The 7,571-nt window shown below is 42.4% G+C and overlaps 1 long non-coding RNA gene across 1 annotated transcript; it reads left to right on the top strand.

The window, feature by feature from the left end:
• The first annotated feature begins 4,416 nt into the window (after positions 1–4,416).
• LOC124686953 lies at positions 4,417–7,117 on the top strand. The gene is made up of 6 exons (XR_006998025.1): positions 4,417–4,591; positions 4,679–4,768; positions 5,201–5,334; positions 5,439–5,498; positions 5,827–5,884; positions 7,028–7,117. It is a non-coding gene; the product is annotated as an uncharacterized LOC124686953 (long non-coding RNA).
• Positions 7,118–7,571: the final 454 nt, after the last annotated feature.

Below are 7,571 nucleotides of genomic sequence, written 5' to 3'. Positions count from 1 at the left end.
GAGATAACCCGAGAGCCGATCGAGGCTCGTATTTAACGTTTACGTGTATGCCATGCAGGAAACTAAGCGAGGCATCATCCAACACCTTCCTGACCAGGTATAGGTCAGGTGGCACGCCCTTGCATCAGCATCGGACGTGCGTGCCGAAGGCTTTGCGGGCCGTCGCTCGGAGGGACCAGGGCCAGCCGCAGTCTTGGGAGATTCCCGGCTCTACGGTGTTGCCCGTCGCTGCCCGCCGGTGGGTTTCTCGACCGTAACACATTCTGGCACGCCCGGTGGGACAATCTTCGACATCAACCGCATCGCCATCTACATCTGAGATGGCGGAAGGCACTCCGGTCAAGTACGAGGATCTGACTGAGGAGCTCAAGAAGAAGCATGACGAGATCAAAGCAGTCCTCGAAGCCGACCTCATCGGCTCTTTTCACAGAACCCGCTCACATGGCATCAGGTGGAAAGGGTTCTCACCTGAAGCCAGGTTAATGACTCAATTATTGAATTTAAACTTTTATTTTGTAGGCCAATTTCAAACCTCTAAAAGCGTTCCATGGTGATACCGATTTGCTTTCCCCAAGTATGCAACCTTTACCCATAAAATAATTGATTTGTCAAGCTAAAAATATTTTCTTCTGATCACTTAGAACTAGCCTGTTAATGCATTTTGGACAACATTGATTTGCAAGGAATTGTTGTTGGACAGTTGATGATAATCCTCCCCCTTCACCACTAAATTCTGCAATTAAAGCTTTTGTTGATCTTATTCTGAAGCCCATTGAAAATGGTTTAAAGATGTGGCCACACCGGTTTGTGACATTAAACCTTGGATAGGCGCATTTATACCTTTTAAGCACTAGCTTATTGTTCTACATGCATGCCTTTGTCATTCAGCTGTCTCTGTTTACATTCAATAATTGAGTCATTAACCTGGGTTGGGCATTCCTGAATAATGCAACCATGCTTGCAAATAAAGGTTGTGGCTGTATATCACAAACTTAGTAGCCTGCGAGAAAGTGTGATTAGTTCTTTATTAGGTGTTTCACGTGCATTTCTATCGCTTTCCTGCATGGTAGGTGTTGATTGTGTCTGTAGCCTTTGAGGGGCATGAATCTAATTCTTCAGAGATTATCATTTATATTAGATATCTTTGGCCAGGCTTCACCATTGGAAAAATTCAGTCGTCACAAGGTCTATTATACAGCGCATTTTGTAATTCCAATGCAATTATTAGCTCATATGAGTTAGGTTTCTTTCAGTTTAATATTCCAGTTACCATGAAAGAAACAGTAGCAAAATATACCATGATCCTGAACTATCATACAGACTGAAGTGCAGTTCTTGTATTGTGTGGACGATGGAGCTTCACAGTTAGTGAGTTGCAAGCAAAAGATCCAAAAATAGATCCTAACCATTAAGGCCCCGGACTGGCTTGTTCCTGACCTAAAAGTACTCTCCATTCCCAGTATGTTCTCTTATCTGAAATGGGTGTGGCAAAAACAAGTATTAAGAGTCGTTGGCTACTGCCTGTGGGCTTATCAAATTGCCATTTGTAGAATTGCATCACTCCCTTTGTAGCCCCTAATAATTAGATTGAATTCATATTTGACTTCTTGCAGGCCGCTGCCAGCTGAAACAGGGGATAATCCTCCTTCTTTTTGCATCTCTCAAGTATTTCAGTATTCTTTTATTGATCTATGACAATTTCATATGTGATTGGGGCTGTTTTTTCTTGCTGTGAGAGATGTCTTCATTCTATCCTATTCATTGGTAGTAACCATGGATACTTCCAAAAAAACTATTTGTTTGAAGTCATGATTTTAATGAGTCGCACATACACTCTAGCAGATGTTCCTCGACGTTGAGGGCTATCCTTGAAGTGCAGCCGTTTTTTCTAGCATTTCATACTGGTTGTCTTGCGTTTCTAATAAGTTGTTTAACTGTTGGGAGGTTGTATGTGTATAGAAAAAATGGAGTGGTTTAGATCCATCTTAACCTGATCATTAATCATCATGAAGTCTTTATATTTTCTATTAAATCAAATAAAACTCGAACTTGGGTCTGAAATAATATTGTGTATCTTAGCAATTTTGGTGGACAAAACCACACGATGACACAGTTTAGAACAATCTTATTAACCTGCAAGGCTTGAGCTTTACACTTAAACATGGAGATGATGTCCTGGAAACATTTGGAGAGAACAGGAAGAGTTAATTCTCTTAGATATAGTCATGGTTTTATTGTAGCAAAATATGAGTTAATCTTCTATTCTTATTGTTTTCTTTCATTTTCCTTGTATCTAATTGTTGGTTAATTTATCTTTTCATTTGCAGCGGTGTTAGATTTTGGTGGTGTCGGTACCAAATTAGGTTTACGTTTCTTGTGTGATGTAACCTCTAAATATTGTGTTGCGGCAATGCCAAACTTATGTAGATGATGAGTTTGTTGTTCCTTGCGCCTATTGTTCTTGACATAGCCATCGAGTGCTTGGTACTGTAATATGTTCCTCTATTTTCTTGGTTGTATATATAAACATTTCTTATCCTGTTTGTAATTTTTAATTTTGTGTTTTTTTTATCTTAAGGTTACTGCATTGGCTTTGTTTTCTAAAACCTAAAAAAGTTATCATTTTCGCACCTAATTGTTATTGTTATTATAAAGTGTGGATTGGGATAAGTTTCACGGGATCGTGCGCCAAGGCGCACATCTAAATCTAGTTAAGAGATATAATAGATGCCCCCCATAGGGGGATTCACAGCGCTCTGAGCATGTGGACCGTCAGATTTTTACTCGTTACTAGCCAAAGTTTGATCTCAGCCGTTCGTTTCCGCTAGAGAAAGACATGCAACGTCCAACGTCTACCCGCGTCTAGCTGCCTTTGGGTCCTACGGTCGGTCGGACCCGCGTGTCGCTTGTTGTGGCTCGTTTCAGGGTTGCACTCGCCTCGCGTCAGCCGTGGAAAATATCTCCTCCACGCGGAAGGAGGGGAAAAGGCAGGGGTCTCCTCCCGTTCGTCTCTCTCGATCCCCACCCCAGTCCCCTCCTTGTTCGTCTCTCCTCCTCCAATCCCGTGCGGCTCCTCTCCTGCTCAGCCCGCCGCCGGTCCTACCACCGCCATCTCCCCCGCGCGCCAGGCCGTGCGCCGCGCGGCCGACGAGGACGCAGGCGGAAGCAATGGACGACGACGACGCGCGTGGCCTGGAGGAGTAGGCGGCGGCGGCGACCGAGGTGGCGCGGGAGCTGCGGGAGGCGGCGGCCTCGGCCCTCGCCGTGCGCCGGGCCACCGACGAGGACCTGCGGCCGCCGATGAAGGTCGCCGACCCAGACCGCGCCTCATCCCGGTCCTGGGTGCCGTCGTGGTCTTCTTCGTCGAGATAGAAGGCGAGGGGGCGGAGGAGGAAGCTCTCCCGAGCTCCTCGGCGTGGAGTCCACGACCGAGCCCCTCTCCATTATCCTCTTGATTGAGGCCTCCAAAGTCGCCACAGCCCAATCCGCCCGCCCGCTTCGTCCTCCCCAATCCCCTCCTTGTGCGCACCACGCTCTGTCGCGAGGACCGATTGGAGCCGACTGGAGCGGAGCAGGCCAGTGCCGTGGGTCGGGTCGTCGGTGGGAGAGCAGCTGCGTTGCATCTCTTCCTCACTTGCTCTGGTATTCCCCACTCACGGGTCTTCCTTGAAGGCTATTGCATCTCTCTGGTATTCTCTCTCCCTCAAACTCTCTCTCTCTCTCTCCAACCCTGCTCAGGGAGGTCACCAGGAGGGTTGCGGCATCTCCATCTCCGGAGGATTACAGTCTACCTCTCGCAGGTTGTTGTGCCTCTCCCTCCTCCAGGCTTCACCCCAATGTTTGTCTTGTCTTCTATCCTGCTGCTACGTGTATGGCCGCTCCTCTTCATCTCCCCTTGCCATAATGAACCTTGTCATTGCAACCGTTTGAAGTTATATCAACTCTTTGTTTTCTTCCCCGCCTTACACCGAACTACACATGCAGAAATTGCTTTACTTATAAACTATGCAGATTCCATGTATATATGCCTACAAGGTGTTTGACAATATTCCTAGCAGGTTGTTCCCATATTGTGTTTCTTATTCTTTTGATTTTTTGTGTTGCGAGGAGATAAAGAATCAAAACTGATTTGTTTGGTCAACCAACTTAAGTACTGGTTAGCAAATCTATGGGCCTATATTTTGCCTTTGATTTTAGTTAGAGTAGAGTTACATCCTCCATTGAGATATTTGTTGTATGTTGTCCGACACATTGTACCTGCCTCGTCCTCGCCGCTCAGCCCGAGGAGCACATGCTCCTTCTGTGCTCGGCACCAGCGACTTCGCGATCTTCCTCGATGCAACGCAAGAGGAGCACACTCCCGAGAGGGGCATCCATGGCGTTGGTTCCGTCGACCTGTTCCCGGCTATTCTGGTCCTCCCCGTTGCCGTCGCCCTGTTCGTCCCTCTCCATGAGCTCGCGCCACTAAGCAGCCGCGACACCACATGAAACCGTCAGTGTGTGTTCGGTGTGCTCCTGGTGGCTGCAGAACTATGTGTACCCGAGAGTTGTCCTTGGACGTTGACTGGGTCATGTTCGACAACACTCTTTGGTAAGTGCAAGACACTAATATTTACTAACTTCCTCATATGTCTTAGTACAGTGGTGCAGAAGGGTTCTCATCCCTCATGATTTGCAGGTTTGTCATGAATGGAAATATGGAACATGTAGATACAGTGCGGAAATCTGGAAGATGATGCTCACGTGCTTTTTGCCTTCTATATCTGAGGTCTGTACCTTTTGCTGATTATTTTTAAGTTTCCGTTGATGTCAGCTCTATCTAGAAATAAATGGTTGTAATGCCTTAATGGCTACTTTGTGCTTTTATCTATTTATCTATAAAATAGGTTATGCATGACAGTTTGGTGGATATGTAAAATATGGTAAAATTATAATTATTTGTTCAGATCAAAATAGTCTCCACAATTAATAAGCTATTTTTTCAGAGTAGATACGACTTCATTTTGCTTCAGTTTGGTCTAAAACAAATGATCAGTCGTTCAGATCAAAATACATATGGTTTCGGAGCAATTAATCATCTTATTGTGAGCACTTATGTTTTCTAAAATAAAGTATGCATCTTATTTGTCTCTTATAAGGACCATATGCATCCTAATTTAATTTTCCTTATAGTTTATATTTAAGTTTTTGCCATGTTCAGGGTAAGAACTAAAGAGAAGAGTCAATGTTGTTGTTGAGGATCTCAGAACTGGTCCCTGGATTTGGTGTTGTTGAGATAAAGAGAAGGATCTGAAGCTACAACCCCTTCTAATAGTTTATTGTCTGCAGGGCATGGTGCACTCTCTTGGTTTCTATAGATAATAATTATCTAATTTGAAAACGTAATGATTTTACGTTCTTCTTTACCTAATGTTTGCATGACTCATGATGGATTTCAGGTTTGGCTGATTTGATAATGCCCATTTGATCCTTCTTCTATATGTAAATGGCTAAATTAGGTAATAATTTGTAGTTAATCTTTGTCTCTTTCCAGTTTCTCCCAGTATGCATGGTATGGTTGCATCAAATATTTTACTTCTTTTCATGATATTTATGCATGTTTCATTGCTCGAGGGAGAAATGCTGGGAATTTGGAGTGAAGTTGATTTTTTCAGTGATACATATGTGATAGAAATTACCGGCACATGTGCCGTTTTCTCATTTTTTGGAGCAATACTGATGTACTTTGGACCATTTTCTTGATTTATATAGATTTTTATATGATTGGAGAACTTAATTGTATTTCATGTTTTACTTAATGTTTGTATTATGCATGGTACATTTCAGGTTTGGGTGATCTGAGAATGGCCATTTGGTCCTTCTGCAAGTAAATGGGCTGAGTTAGGTAAGCTTCAGTATTAATCTCTATTTCTTTCATGTTTTTCTCCCACTCGATATTGTGCCTCTTTTCATGCTACAGTATTTATGCATGTTTCGTTGGGTAAATATCCCGCTCCTGTCTCGTTGTTTATTTGGGTAAATATCCCGTGGCGATCACCTTTTCCTTTGAAAATATGTGAAAGCCACATGTAGAAATTTCGAAAAATCTACCCAGCATACAAGTATGTTGTGAGGTGGTGTTTAACGGAAACGAATACTAACAAATAGCAAAAGAACTATTCATGCTGATTTTCTTGTAGCTTCCAAATGCAATTCAGTATGAACTTGTGCCATGTAATGGTTTTCGTCTTGCCGGTAATTTTCGGTCCAAGTGTTCCGATTCAGCTCGTGGATTTTACATGTTCTTCGGAATATATATGTACATTCACTAGCAAATATAACCTACACCGAATCCTTTATTTTGGGTCATGGTTGCAGTCAGTATGGATGTGCGGAATATATTATTTTGTTCTTCAAGTCAAGATAATTCTCATGTAGTATGGCTTCTAATTCAGTTAACACTTGCTGATGCTTTGCTCCGTTGTACCAGCCAGCACCTCCTAATGCTTTGATCTGCAATCTCAGTTAACGCTTTGCTGCTGTGCTAACTTCAGCTAACACTATACTGTTTAATCTCACTTCACCTTTGCTCCAAATTCTGCACAAGAAAAGGAACAGTTACCGCTAGCGTTTGGTACCACTTTGGTCTGCAATCAATGGTTTTAGTAAACCTTTCTTGTCGGTCCTGTTTTTTAGCAGCATTCCTGTGACTGTGCAGGAGATTGAGTGCATTGTATGTTGCTTCTATGTATCTTCTCTTAATTATAGACAATGCCTATGCATAGTTGTTGATTCCTATATTTTCTTTGCTGATGTTCAAATTGGCAAATTCATTTTGTTACTATAGTTTCACATGGTCTAAGAGTAGTTTGTATTGCTAGCCTAGCTTTTATAGTTGTATCTATCCAAACCATTGGCATGCTACTGGTTCAGTTGCTGCTCCATCTAAATTCACGTTACAGTTAGTCGTATTCTTCGTCAATGAGATGATCTTCTTGTATTCAACAATTTCTTTAACACTCGTGCTTCCTTCCATTGTTTATGCCAGGCTTACCCATTATTCACTTTGTACCAGCATCTTCATGGACTCTCTCTCAGTTCAGATCCACTCTCTGCTAATCATTCATGTCTATGGTGAGCACTAATGTTTTTCTTTGTTTTGTATTTAGGAAAGGTATTTCTTTGGTGAATCCCAGTTAAAGAGAATTCAGATAAATTGCTTATTCCACAGTAATCAAACATGGAAAATCATGCTCCCGCAGGTCTGGCTGAGTATATTTTCCTGTTTATATTTTTTTCTAAAAATTCTTCCATGTATATCTGGTTTTTAACAGTTCTATTTTCCGTAATCTATGGTGTCTTATCAGTTATCTGCAAAATTTTCCTCACCAATTTAAATTTCTTTTCAGATATATGTAATGCATTTTGTTTATACATGAAAGTATGCTTATGTGAGTAAATAATGAATGCAATACGCCTTGATGTTCTACATTATCAGAACATGTAATCTAACTTTCAACTAAGAAGTTTATGCCGTCATTACTATGCTTGTGTCATATAATTCTGGTATCAGGCGTATGCCGGTTTTCCTT

The sequence above is a fragment of the Lolium rigidum genome, chromosome 2 (genome assembly GCF_022539505.1).
Source record: "Lolium rigidum isolate FL_2022 chromosome 2, APGP_CSIRO_Lrig_0.1, whole genome shotgun sequence".
In the NCBI taxonomy this organism is placed as follows: Eukaryota; Viridiplantae; Streptophyta; class Magnoliopsida; order Poales; family Poaceae; genus Lolium; species Lolium rigidum.
The sequence above is the reverse complement of the archived record's forward strand: the minus strand, read 5'-3'. Positions and strand labels throughout refer to the sequence as shown.